General features: G+C 36.4%; 1 protein-coding gene across 1 annotated transcript in view; it reads right to left on the bottom strand.

Moving 5' to 3' along the window:
- LOC117237531 (cysteine-rich secretory protein 2-like) overlaps positions 1-13,539 on the bottom strand; it is an 85,831-nt gene that overhangs the window by 47,925 nt on the left and 24,367 nt on the right. The window contains exon 2 of the mRNA XM_033501579.1: positions 3,526-3,579. The gene's annotated coding sequence lies outside the window, so the exon portion shown is untranslated. The remainder of the gene's footprint in view (positions 1-3,525; positions 3,580-13,539) is intronic.

Raw genomic sequence — 13,539 nt, 5'->3', positions numbered from 1 at the left:
AAAATTCGCCTCACGTATCAGTGGCGCAAGTAAAAGTTGCATTTTTTAATCTTCAGCCGCACTAACGTGACCGTGCTTCATCCTCGAGATATCGCCGTCTTCTCTTCACCGACCAATTCTAAACTTTCCACCGCGTAATTTTATAAATAAACGAGCTGCGAGTTACTTACGCTATTTTTCATTTACATTGCTCTCGGGATATCTGGCTTGGCCAAAGTCGGACAGTAAACAAAAGACATTAGAAAGTAACAGCAATCAGAAAAAAAGAGATCATTTTAGATTAAAATACTCTATTATGCACTATTTCATTCGTGTTTTATTTCTCTCTGCGTTTACCTATGTTTTATCTTTTAAATAAAGATGTACCACGTAAGCTGTTGCGAAATAATCCAACCGAACAAAGAAAAACAAAAATAACGATAGAGCTTTAGCTTTCTGCAGTTTCAAAGTCATGAACAGAACGCGCTTTTTTCATCGCGCTAAATTTGCATTCAAATCAGAACAGATAAAGAACTACAAGACGATGCTAACAACATTTATCGTTAAAAGGAAAATCCATCTCGAAAGCCGGTCGTTAATCCGGTCATCGAAATTGAGAATTTTCAATTTCGCTCGCATCGTCTCGCCGAAACCTTTCCTCAATCAATATCGATATTCCCATATTTTCCACTCTTTTTTATTTTCCTCCGTAAAAGTTCTCAACGCAGGAATCCTATGAAACCATACGAAGCGCGTTTCAAACAGAATTCAGCCATATATCTGCGCATGCGAAACTAGATACGAGCGCAAAGGTGATCCTAATGAAATGGCCAGCGGAACAATATTAAAAAGCAAGAAAAGGGGAAGAAGATATATTTTAGCAGAATATTTTCATTTAACCGTCGGTAAACGTTGAACGTTCGGGTGCAGCTTTGAATGCCATTTCACCGGTGATATTTAACACGATCCCTCTTTGTGAAGCTCATCGCTCGTGCAATTTCCATATAAACGCAGTTCACAGCGAGATAGTTTAAACACGAATGCAAATGCATTTTCATTGCCTTCTCACAATGATCGGCGTTTTTTTTTTTTTTTTTGTCTTTACGCACTCGTGATCACAGCGAACTGATACCCCATAAAAAACATCTTGCTATGCCCAAATGAAGAGAAATATGAAGCTAGGTATTATAGATGGGAAATATCTACGGCCAGTTAGACAATGGACATACTTGGTCACTGAATCAGGATCGTGCGTATTTCGATCCTTTTAATTTTCTTAACAGGTTGACGCCGGCGCCGATATTCATAGTTTTCTTTGTGAAACGGTGCCCGAATACACGGTCTGCTTCGTGGGGCGGCGCAGCGTCAGATTAGACTGTTCGACACGACCGCAATTTTTCAACTTTCACCTCAATTTATAGCAAAATTACAAAAGCTATACGGTTTCTATTGGGTTCAATGAATTCCGTGGACTTCAACTAATACATTGATATACAATAGTTTGGCAATATCAATTTACATGTATCTATAAATGTTAAATAAAGGTGACGGGACCAGCTGCGACCCTAATTTTGTACTTTTTTCGATTTTTCTCAAAAAGTAGGGGTCTGACGCGAATTCTGACCATCACACGCAATTCTGTGAACATTTTTCTATAAAAGACGTTCATAGCGCGAATCAAGAAATTTTTCAATTCCGTAGAGGAAAAAAAAATAGTCATGCGTATTTGTCGGAGAACGACGGCGCGCGTAAGCAACATGTACGACGAAAATAGTGTCAGGTTACGTTAAATTTTTAAAATGGACTTACAAAAGGCCAGTATGTATGTTAGCTACTTCCAAAAATCACAGCTGTGTTGTAATGTCGAAATAAAATAATATAAACCTATTTTGTACTACCTATTTTGTGAAATACATGTGTGACCCATCGCGTTGCACGCCGTCTCACGGAACAAACTCGAGTGACCCATCGGTAGTGCACGCCACCTTACGGGACAGACACGTGAGAACCGCCGATGGTGCACGCCGGCGTTAACGTGTTAATTATAACACGAATAGCGTATTGTTCTTAATTGATCAAATTATTACTGCATAGGCCGATCGACATTTCTAAGAAATTGAAGTTTTCAACTTAAAATGTACTTTTCCATCGCAATACTCCATCTATCCACGATTATCGTACGCAACAAGGGACAAACGATGTTGCTCTGCAAAGTCATGAATACCATTCAGAATCGATTTACGAGGAGCATCGATCATTCGGTTGTGAACGCGATTTTCCCCGCGCGTTGACAGCGAAACTTTATTACGCGGCATATTTCGTCTCCATAAACTATTGAATATAAGCGTGTGCACCGTACGAACGGTAATATTTCCTTCCTTACCGTTCACGTGCTTGCAGCCTGTCAAGGATTTGTGCAAAATACGGATATTTGCAGAATAAGATAAATTTCAAAAAGAGTTTTGAGTTTTTAAGGAATATCTTGGAAGTTATATTTGTAGTGTGTTATATTATATGTATTCTATTTTATTATATCGTATATTAATTTTATATAGAGAAACGAGAAAGATAGCAAAATATTTTAGCGACAAATTGAAATTGTTTAAAAGAATCGTTGTTTGCAAGAGTTTTGCAATAAAAATGTATTGGATATTTTAAACGGAACTTTCGATTGCGAGAAATATCGAATTGGTATTTGCACATAGAAGAAAAATTATGAATGAGGAATAATTTTACTCTATTCTATTAATAAACAAGACTGAATTTAAATAAATTTCTTATACATGTTTTTAATTTTACTTTCTTCCTTTTTTTTATTATCATCAGTATTGTTTGTGCATTTTCTTTTAAATTATCTTTCGAAGTATCGTCTCTTATTTTTACAAGCAATTTTATAACCTACTAAACCTCAAAGAACTTCAACTTTGGTAATTCATTGACATTTACGACGAAATGCGTGTTATGTAAATTATACGTGTAAAAAATAGAATCGTGTAACACAAGAAGTTAAATATTTTAATTTTATTTTACTTGACATTCAGTGTTTGAATTGATGATTTCTTTATAGTGTCTTACGCACACAAGCTTAAACACATATTATTCGCATAAAGGTTCAAACTGCGAAAATTTTCAAATCGGCCTAATATTTTTTACCATTTTATCTACCAAACAAGTAAAAAATCCATCCATTATATTCAATTTATCTTCCGCAGGAAAATCACTCTTCTTTGCCTATCGCTATCTAATATCGTTCCACGCAAGAAGCAAATGGTAGACGACGGAAGAAAAACAGGCCAACGATTCCGAGTCGTGCAACGCATCTAAAACGCTTTCAGGGGCAATCTATCGCGACGTGGGTGGAACGCGCTTTAATCTCCTGCACTGTACGCCGTAGAATGAACGGTTCCCGGTTATTGACGAGTAAACAGTGAAATAAACGAATCCCATAGTAGCGTAAAATATTCTCGATTAACGAGAGGGACTGACACAACTCCAATTTCGCGACGTTCGTTGTCGAAAATTACTAGCGTAAAAAACGCAACTTACCAGGAATCAGTGGCGCAATTCGTTTCCTTTTGCTCTTCCAAACACGGGAAAAAGCTGAAACAGAGAAAAGGAGAAGCGAGTGAATTATATGCGATCGATTCTGCAACATGCTTCGTTGATGATATCACTTTCTGTGCGTTTAAATCAAATATTAATAACGATATTAATATAAAAATATTAATAACGTAAATTCGTCAACATTTTTTCAGAGAGCTATATTGAACGTTATTACTTTTATGAGGAGTGTCTTAAGCGCTACTGCTCTAAAGACACGTGTTGTTTAACTCTTTCGTGTCGATATTTCTTTTAATTGGCTTAAATTTGAAAAAAATATAGGCGATTCATAATTAAACTCCAATGGGTCTCGATGATGTCAAAAAAATTGTAATAGTTCAGCAATTTTTCTAAATGTTCCCCTGGATAATATCTGTCCTTGGATCGTATTGTCAATACTCTTAAAAGGATTGAGTCCCGTATTTTTTATATTTATCAGGCGTTAAAAAAATAACAGGTGTGCTGCCTTTTTAAAGACTCTTATATTTATAATATCTAGAGTAGAATAGTTTCTTACCATGTAAAAGTTGTAAAATAGAAGCGATACAAAAATTGTATCATCGTATTTAAAAGAATTAAAAAAATAGGTAACCTAAAAATTGATAATAAACGGCTTTAGAAAATGTCGAGTTCATGCGATGCAACGAAATCAAACGCAGAAAATTATTAATTACACATACGGAATTCCAAAAGATTGATGGTGATGAATGGCATTAATCGCTTTGTGTTACTCACCGATCCATTCGCGAGCGAATACGCAAACACACGTATTATCTATTGATGTTCGGATGCGCTCGTATGCGACTCGGCAGACGGAAGTTCTGTACGGGCTACGAAGTTGATGTAATTAATTAGCGGAGCAATTACGAGGCGTAATGAAGCCGCGCGAACAAATCGGAAGCACGCGAGGCGCCATCGAACAATTGCTATATTCCGGTGTTAACGAAGATCACGTATTTTTTTCAACAGAGAATAGTACTATTCTTCGGTTACGAATTTGTCGTTCGTCGCAAAATTGTAATTTGTAGTTGGAGTTAAAGATCATCATTTTAAATATAATTAGTTTCGCTTTGCCTAATTATGTTTAGATAACGTTCACTACTCACATATCCGTATGTGATCCTTCAAGATTACTTTAAATTTAACTTCAAGCTCTGAAACGAATACTAAAGTACGAAACGAACGCTTCAATCATTTATCGTTTAGTATACTGCTCCATGAAAGAGCACTTTACCCAAATCCATTCCAGCGTTTGCGAACCGTTATTTGTGCCAGTTTATCAACGCCGCAAGAACTAAGAAGCGCGTGAAGTATGAACAAACCTATCTACGGCTTAATTAGGAGCATTAATATGGATAAACTGGGAACCTCGACGCAGAGGATTTGCATGTTGGCCGCCTGCCGACGAAGACACCTTCGAGTTTCCAGCTATTTTCCCTTCCTTTTCGACAATGTCCGGATTTGTTGGTTCGTAGTTCAGGAATCTAGGATTTCTAGGAATGCGTATCGTCTGACGAATATCGCGGAAAGCGAAGACGTTGTTACGAGAATACTCGCCGAGGTCTTAGGTGAGTGGAACACTCAAGTGGCAATTGTTGATAACAGCGTAAGAATGTTGTAATGCAGATAGATTACAAGTCGAAAGATATGACAAAGAATTAACATCATTGAAATGCAAAAGATATTTCATAAATTTTCCACCTCTAGAAATTATCCAGCTACGATACTTTTATTGCTATATTTCTATACTTTCACCGCTATAAGGTGTACGAAAGGCAAAATATATATTTTGTGCAGTCACGAAGACACCCAGATAAAATGTGATAAGTGTAATTTAATGATAAGAGAAATTTTAGAGATTTTTCTATCTTATAAATTACCTAGTAGCAATACTCTATTTCTAATTTGCTGTGCATCTACGGTTAGAATACAAGATCTATAAATAGATTCTGTCCAGTGCAAAGGTATAACGAATTGCAACATCCAAGTATAAAAGAAACCTCGTAAATCTCTTGTCATTAGAAATGAGGTAGCAACAATACCTCTATTGCTAAACTTCTATACATCTTTTGTTAGAATTCGAGGCCTACCAAAGTTCAAGAATAGGTTTCGTGCAACCACTATGGCATGACAAATTACATCGTCTGGGACTGTCGGTGATCCATTGTTCGAACAAAATCGATCGTTCCCTATCTCTTGGCCGATCGATCGGTAGTGGAAGCCTCTGTGCGGTTTCAGTCACATCCAAACGGCGTCTAATTGCTCCTAAGGGAATCGGGTCATCGCCACAAACGCATCTAGGCCGCGATCTACGTAGCCAATTAACTAAGTCGCTGAATTGCACCGTAAATACGTATAAGTGGCCCGTCGCGATTCGACGTCAAACCAACGATGAATGTACCCTCGTCTGTATTTATCTGTTTCCACGCGAGACAGCTGCGAATGAGATCGATTCTAATAACTGCTAGTAATTTCAAAGACTTTGACGCTATCATGCGCCCTAATGGAGGATTTCGATCATTTAAAACAGATATGCTGTTTATGTTTGTGTTTACCTGTGTTTTAGTTATTCGTGTTTTCTCAAGAAAATTATGTAAGCAATTTTCTTTCTTATTTCATTCTCCCTTATTGTTTCTGGCAATCGGAAGTTTTATGAATTATTCGTCTCTACTTCGTCGTTCTTGCAACTTTTGGCCAAATCATATTTTTTTGGGCATATAACATCAAATATCTTTTCCTTGCTTTTGCTTTAACCAATTTCAGCGATCTACTATACATATATTGTATATGTACATATATTAGAAACCTATTCTGCTAAGGAATAATAGTAATCTGTCGAACTCTCGAGATTATTATTCCCGATCGTAACATTGTCCCGGACAATCCTAGCGTTTAAACTGAATGGTAACTAACGCGAAAGCCACGATAACGGCGCGAGAATCACGAAAGGTTAAGACGATCAGAGTTCGTGAAATCACGATTGGTTCCGACAAGGATCGATATGACATCCGTTTCAGATTTATCGGGAACACGCCGTCTGTTGAAGCGAATCAAGCGATAACGATGAATCGCGACTAACAGTCTATCAGATAACAATACCGCTTGACAGAACTTTCACAGAATCGCCTAATGATTCGCTGTACTTACCCAACCCGGTCTCCCTTTCGCGAATCGAAAGCAACGAGTGCATCTTATTCCCTCCTGGCTCGAGGAACAAAGAAGAAATCTAGACTACCAGTCGGAGATCGCAGCAATCGATCAAATTACCTCACTTCTGCCACTTTGCTCGATCGCCAGACGTCTGATCTTTCATCTAGCACGTTTGTTCTTCTCGAGCAAGATGTTCGTGCCGAGGTGGAATTTTTTGGATAGTCTCAGCAAATGGAATGGACGATGGCGCACTATCAGCAATTTGAATGGGGAGAGAAGGTTCATTAAAGTAGTTAAGGATCTTAATGCAGTGGTTTTTGAATCTAAGACTTTTATTTTAACGCTAGAACTGCTGACGATAGGTTTCAATTCTTCCTTTCTTCTCTTTTCTCCAATTATTAGAAAGGAACTATTATCGTTAAATAATGTAACAAGCAATACTCTAAGCTTTTCTCCAGATTAAAATTGATTATCTACTTGAAACAATTGTTCACTTGTAAACTTTCTATACAAATATAACCCTCGCTTCTTCTACCCGAAAGATCGCTGGTATCTCGAGCCCACTTCAATCTTTTAGCCGCTCCAATTTGCAATCCGCTTTATATCCTTATCAGTAAGGACACTTCGAACATGCTCAAATAGCATAAAGATCGCTATTCTTGAATCTGATGAAACGATATAAATTCATGATCTGGACTAAGCTTTTAACCTTCATGATTTGAGTGCGCCATTATTTTTTGTCGATATTTCGTCCCGATATTTTCCCCTAATCTACTTCGGTTAATAAGTTGAATAATAAAACATTAAGCTAACGTAGAATACTTAAAAAAAAAAAGGAAAAATTGAAACAACGCGAAAATACAATCGTATTTTTCTACGTTCCTATCTATCTCGTAATTTTAAACGAAGTACGAACTACGCTGGAACTCTGCTCGTCTCGCCCGATGGAAATAAAGCACAATCGATAGATTGTACCAGGAGTAGCTTCCGCGTAGTTTATTAAAAATAATGGCCCCGTGAAAAATTGCTGCTCCGCTTCATTTCGAGCGAATCGCGGCTGAAGACGTAGCTTCGAACGCGGAACAATTTCGAGCAAAACGAGGCGTTGTTTCTCGCGCGGATGAATTTCCGTGTCTCGCGTTCGAGGGCAACGTTTGAAAGACGGGAAAATCCCTTTTAGAAATTGCCCGCTACCATTCCATATTGAAAACTCGCCGCCTCGGTTATTCCATGACACTGGGTATCGTTTAGTCCGGTCAACGACGCTCTCAGCTGCTATCCTTGCGTCATATTTAATTTGATTTTCACTTTTCGAATATTTAATTTGGTTGCTTGATTTTAGGATAGTTGATTTTAATTTGCATTTTGAATCTTGCAATTTTTTATTATATAAAATATAACAAACAAGTAAAGGTTAAGTTTCAGACGTTACATCAAAATAAAAATTAAGTAAAAAAGATCCGTGAGAACTTTAGTTTCGACTGGAAATTTGGTTGTGGAGCATTTAATCTTAATTTTTATTTTAAATTGAGCACGATAAACGTTATTCATAGTTATTATTATATAAAATGCACAAGACAAATTAAAACAAAGTACTCGTAACGAAAATCCTTGTGAGTGGAAAGTCAGAAAAATCTACTTCATTACTTAGCTTCCTACTTTCATATTACTTTACATCATCTTTTCACCAAATCCAAACTCCATCAAGATGATCAAAATGTAAGGATAGCTTACAATCACTGGAAGCGGAACCCCTCTCAGAGAACTACAGGCACACGAATCGATCAGATTGTCCGTGGATCGACTCTTTGTCCAATCAAATGCAAGTTCCATCTTTCCTTTGCCGCTTTTTTGCGACAGAAACTATCTGATCCCCCAAGATTTCCGGTTTCGACCACTAGCCTTGAAACCTATGGCAACGTGTGGAAACTACAAGACGAGCATTCAATGCGGAAATCTCGTTCGATAAGCACAACTCGTTCAGGTGATATTTTTAGAAACGAGAAATTTCGGAAATACACCAGACTATTTCTGCCTCGTTATGCTTCTATTTTTCTGTTTTTCTATCCATCTCGTTTTTGTAGTTTTCTATTTGTTTTATTTTGCGATCGGCGATAATTCAGAGGCGAGATTGAAGCAAATTTTGCGGATTAATATTTATATCGTGCGTCCCGAATTGTTGTCATGCCGCGAACGGTTTGATTTGTTTTAGCGTTTCGAAACGCGTGGCATAATCCTTTCCAAAACGCAACTTGAATTCTCGCGAAAGATTAGAAGCAAAACGATACACGAAAACTCTCGAATTTAAATATTTTTTTTCTCCTCCCTTTTTTTTCGTCGGTTTGCGGAGTAGGATCAATGGGAATTTTTGTGAAATTGCTCGTTCTCGGTTATCGCCCGCCCTTTTTTATTTTTTCAAACTTTTTTACATTTTTTGTCTTTTTTTCCTAGCAACCATTGATGTTTGAAATATAGACCAGAGGATTGTTTGATTTGCTGTGTAGTTGGTTACAGCAAGTTGTTAACAAAAATACGTGGTTTTACTCTATCCAGGTTGATTCAGTGACGCGTGATCGTTACGATAATTCAAGCATTTTGAAGAAGTAAATGTACCGTATCGGACGAGGATTTTCGTACACCATTGAAAACAAGATAACTGTTTTTAAATTGGACCTAATAACGACTTATGTTTTCGTAAGAAGCGTTAGTTTATTAGATGACGTGAGAAAAGTTCACTTTCTACTACTTTTTTGTCTGGGCCTGTAATGAGAATCTAAAGAGCACATTTTGAATATTTAAGCCAGTCACGTACATGCTAAAATTGTTATCGAAATGGGTTCATACGGAAACAAGCGACAAGCATCGACAGATGTAAGAATCTTTACATTTCAAACCGAAAGTCGTGAAAAACTACAATTTTCATCGCATTTAACCGTTTATAGCCCGTAACAACGTTAACCGATTTCAATGAAATTTTTAGCGTGCACATAACTGATATAAATCTTCAACATGTGTTGTTTCAACTTTCGTTACAGGCCCAAATAAAAAAATTGTAAAATGTGAACTTTTTATACATCACCTAATAAACTAATATGTCTAACATCTTAGGAAAGCTCGTTTAACCCAATCTTAAAAGAGTTATACTGTTTCCAAAAGTGTACGAATACGTTCGCCAGGTATTGTACGTCTACTATTTCCTCTCCGATAAAAAGATTGAAATCTAGTAGAGTAAAGAAGAAATACGATAAACTTTCCTTTTAACTGAAGATGCATAAATGCTGAGGTTTCTGAACTGTCTTATTAAATTTTAAGCAAAATATACAATAGATAACGAAATAAAGTTCAGTCCCCTCTCAGAGACAAAATGATCTATAGTCGAGAATTAAACTTACTTTTTCCCGCCATTATAGAGCATTAACGAAGCTTGTATCACAAGCAAAGTTACATAAACAAAAGTTTCACCCTCGGTAAAAAAAATGCTCTTTACCCCATCCCTATCTTTCCTTGTTTCCAACACCCGCATTTCGTTGTAACCGAAAGCAAGTATACATCCAGATGCGTTCATAATAATGAAAATTAAAGTAGCGTACCACTGTTTTCGCCCTGCTCGCATTTTCCATCCCTGTGCTTGGATATATCACGAGGTTCGCACGTTCTTTCTCCTCCACAACATCTCCAAAGTTATTAACATCAAGATCGTGCTTTATTTCCATTATTATTGTTTGTTTCACGCTTTCACGCGCGCGAAATCAGTCGCCAGTCGCTCTGTTTCTTTCCATCAAAGAATTCATTATAACAACATAGACGTGATAAAATTTGCATCAGGATATTAATCTGTATTCACATCGATACGGTCGAACTTCGAGCCTCTTTACTTACTCTCCTGATCCCTCTTCGAAACTTTCTACTGGAATTAAACCATTCGACGGTGTCCGTCTTTGAAACTCGTTAATGAAATTCTATCGATGTAGCTTGCCACCATAGGGATTTTAATAACACCCTGGCGAGCTTCTTTTACAACCCTCTCCGAGCCGGCTTCTCATGGTAAGTTTGCTTGGTAATTAAAGAATATTTTTTTATCCTTTATCCGTGAATAGGCGGATAAGGACGAGGGAAATTGTGATCAGGATACTGTGACTTTTCAACAGATCTAATTAAAGTACAGAAGGTATCCCAATAGTTACAATACGGATGGCAAAGGCCGATTCTATGTGTAAAAATGAATCGAAAATATAGAATGAAACTTCATTTTCGAGAAAATTTGCGAACGATTGTATGATTTATCTAAATGATAAGTATCCCAGAAGTTTTGCAAATTTTTGTAAAGTCTAGAATAGTCAGAAATTAAACCTGGGCACAAAGAATACAAATAATCTAAGGAGCATAACAAAGTACTTCTGCTTAAAGAGAGTTGAATAAGTTAGACATTTTGAAACATGTCAAGCGATCCTTGTATAAAATTTATAAAAATCCAAAATGCAAAATGAAATGTGGGGCAATGGAATTGTTTTCCATTTTTTTTAAAGCACGTAGATATCAAACGTGCAGTATTCTGCGTATTGTCCTAACCGATAGTAAATTAATATGAAAAGAGCAGAGAGAAGAATTTTATGGGAACAATGGCGGAAAATCGTTTTGCTCTTCGATAGCACACGATGCATCGCGTCATTTACACGTGCGAACGCGTAGAGGCTTGCAGTCAATTAAACTCGACGAAATTTAACTGTTGCGCAGAAAATTTAATGCAACGATATCGGATCGCATGTTTTCGACGTGATATTCTCGCGCGGAGAACTTTTATAGCCGATTGTTTGCCATTCGCGCAACCCGCACCTCCGCGAATGCCTGTTTTTCGCGCGACCAATTACATTCGTTATCAGCCATTAACAAATCTCGTTAACGTTAGTTCTCCAGTAGTTATTTGTTTAATCGAAAATGAAAAAAAGGAAAATCATTCGCTGAATCGTTATTTGTAAAATCGAAAAATTCGTAAAGTTTTCGCCGGTTTCAGAGAGAAACGTAACTGTGTATGATTTAAATTATAACTAACGATAAAATTGCCATGCTGGTATTATGGAATATTCAATTGTTGCGATAACGATTATATTATTAAATGGGATTCTAGAAGAATATATGGAAAGTTATTAAAACTGAAACTAATACGTCTTGTTTCCGATGTTTCGCCATTCTGATACTTATCTGTGGATATATTTAAATTTGGAAAATAAATTTTATCTTATTGTACTTCAGATTCAAATATTTTTTTTAAATCTGTGAAACTTGTTTGAAACACGATCTTTTAGATATTTTACAATTATTTACCTGATTATTACCTTGCCTTAATTATTTACCTTATTTACCAAAAATGTTAATTGTTAACTCCATCGAAGTTTCTCTCATTTAATCGTGAATATATCGGGGAAAAAAGCGAAACGAAAATAACATGTATGCAATTTACATTGAAACATCAAAATTTCATTTGCATCAGCAAGCGCGTTTACATTGTACAACATCGAAGTTACAATCATTGATACTCGGAAGGAGAATCGATCGCAAATTTCACATCGGCCATTCGAAATTGCTGAAATTGGTTAACCTTAGTCGGTCAGTTGTTATTGCCTATAGTTCGGCTATTTAACCGACCGAAACAATCAATAGACCGATTCGGTTAACCGGTTAGTGAAGTTAACCGAATCGGTTAAACCTTCAATACGCCGTTTCTCCAACTACGAGTTATTCCGCAACATGAGCCGATTGTATGACAAATCGGAAACGGATACTGATAATAAATTCAGCTGATGCTAACGAGACGAGAGAGTTAATTAATAACAATAACTCCAATTATGTTTATTTTATATTTTATCTACGATAAAAATAACTCTTTACGTTAATAATCTTGGCTCTCTTGCATTTATAAATTGCAGATTATAGATTTATATAATTTATGGAATTTGCTTCTAAAATTTCATATGGTTTATTAACAATTTCCTTATCGTTGTATAAAAGGCTTTATTAATGCAATCAGTAAAAAGTAAAAAAATATTTGCTTTTAGACGATGTTTTAAACTAATTTACTGCCAATGAAAGTATTTCGATTGTTCGAAGACAAAGGATACGAAAGTTTAAAAACAACGTAAAAAATAATCAAATCCATGGCGTATGTCCTTCCATCACTTTCTACAGAGCTCTACTCTACAGATACTTCAACTTCCCCACTAGAGAGATCCTCGAAAACTCGGTTCTAGAAACGTGAGAAAGTTCGATCGATAGGGTCCTTGAAGGACTCAACTGGACATTTAGTATCCTAAAAAGTTTGCTCCTCTCTTTGCCGAGTTCTTCAGCCAAGCCTATACTTTCGAGTGGTCGCTGTATTTTTCATGAACAAGAGAGCAACTTTTCCTTCGCATTCACCGCGCCGCGTCGTTTTGCTTTCAAAATTAACTTCCACAACGTGAAGTACAGTTGCACGGATTTATTGTTAAAATCGTTTCGTTGCAGTAGCTTTGAAAAGTTAATTTAAATTACACGTCGATTCTTTTCCTCTGAAATATTGTTTGCAAGTAAATTATTGCGGTTTACTTTTTCTTTATCGTTGTATTTTCTTTTTCAAATATCAAAATCTAATATACTTCTACATCAGATTCTGTAATAATTTTTGAAAAACCTTCTTTTCTGCGTACCTTTATTAGTAAAAATTACTTATGAAAATACCTGCTGTTTAATTTATTAACGGTCAGAACTATTCACAGCGAAAATAACACCTTTATTAACACGGGAGTAAATTACTCATCTTTTTAATTAATTTTAATT

The sequence above is a fragment of the Bombus vosnesenskii genome, unplaced genomic scaffold (genome assembly GCF_011952255.1).
Source record: "Bombus vosnesenskii isolate JDL3184/JDL3185 unplaced genomic scaffold, Bvos_JDL3184-5_v1.1 scf7180000013379, whole genome shotgun sequence".
Taxonomy (NCBI): Eukaryota; Metazoa; Arthropoda; class Insecta; order Hymenoptera; family Apidae; genus Bombus; species Bombus vosnesenskii.
This window is presented reverse-complemented; position numbering and strand designations above follow the sequence as displayed.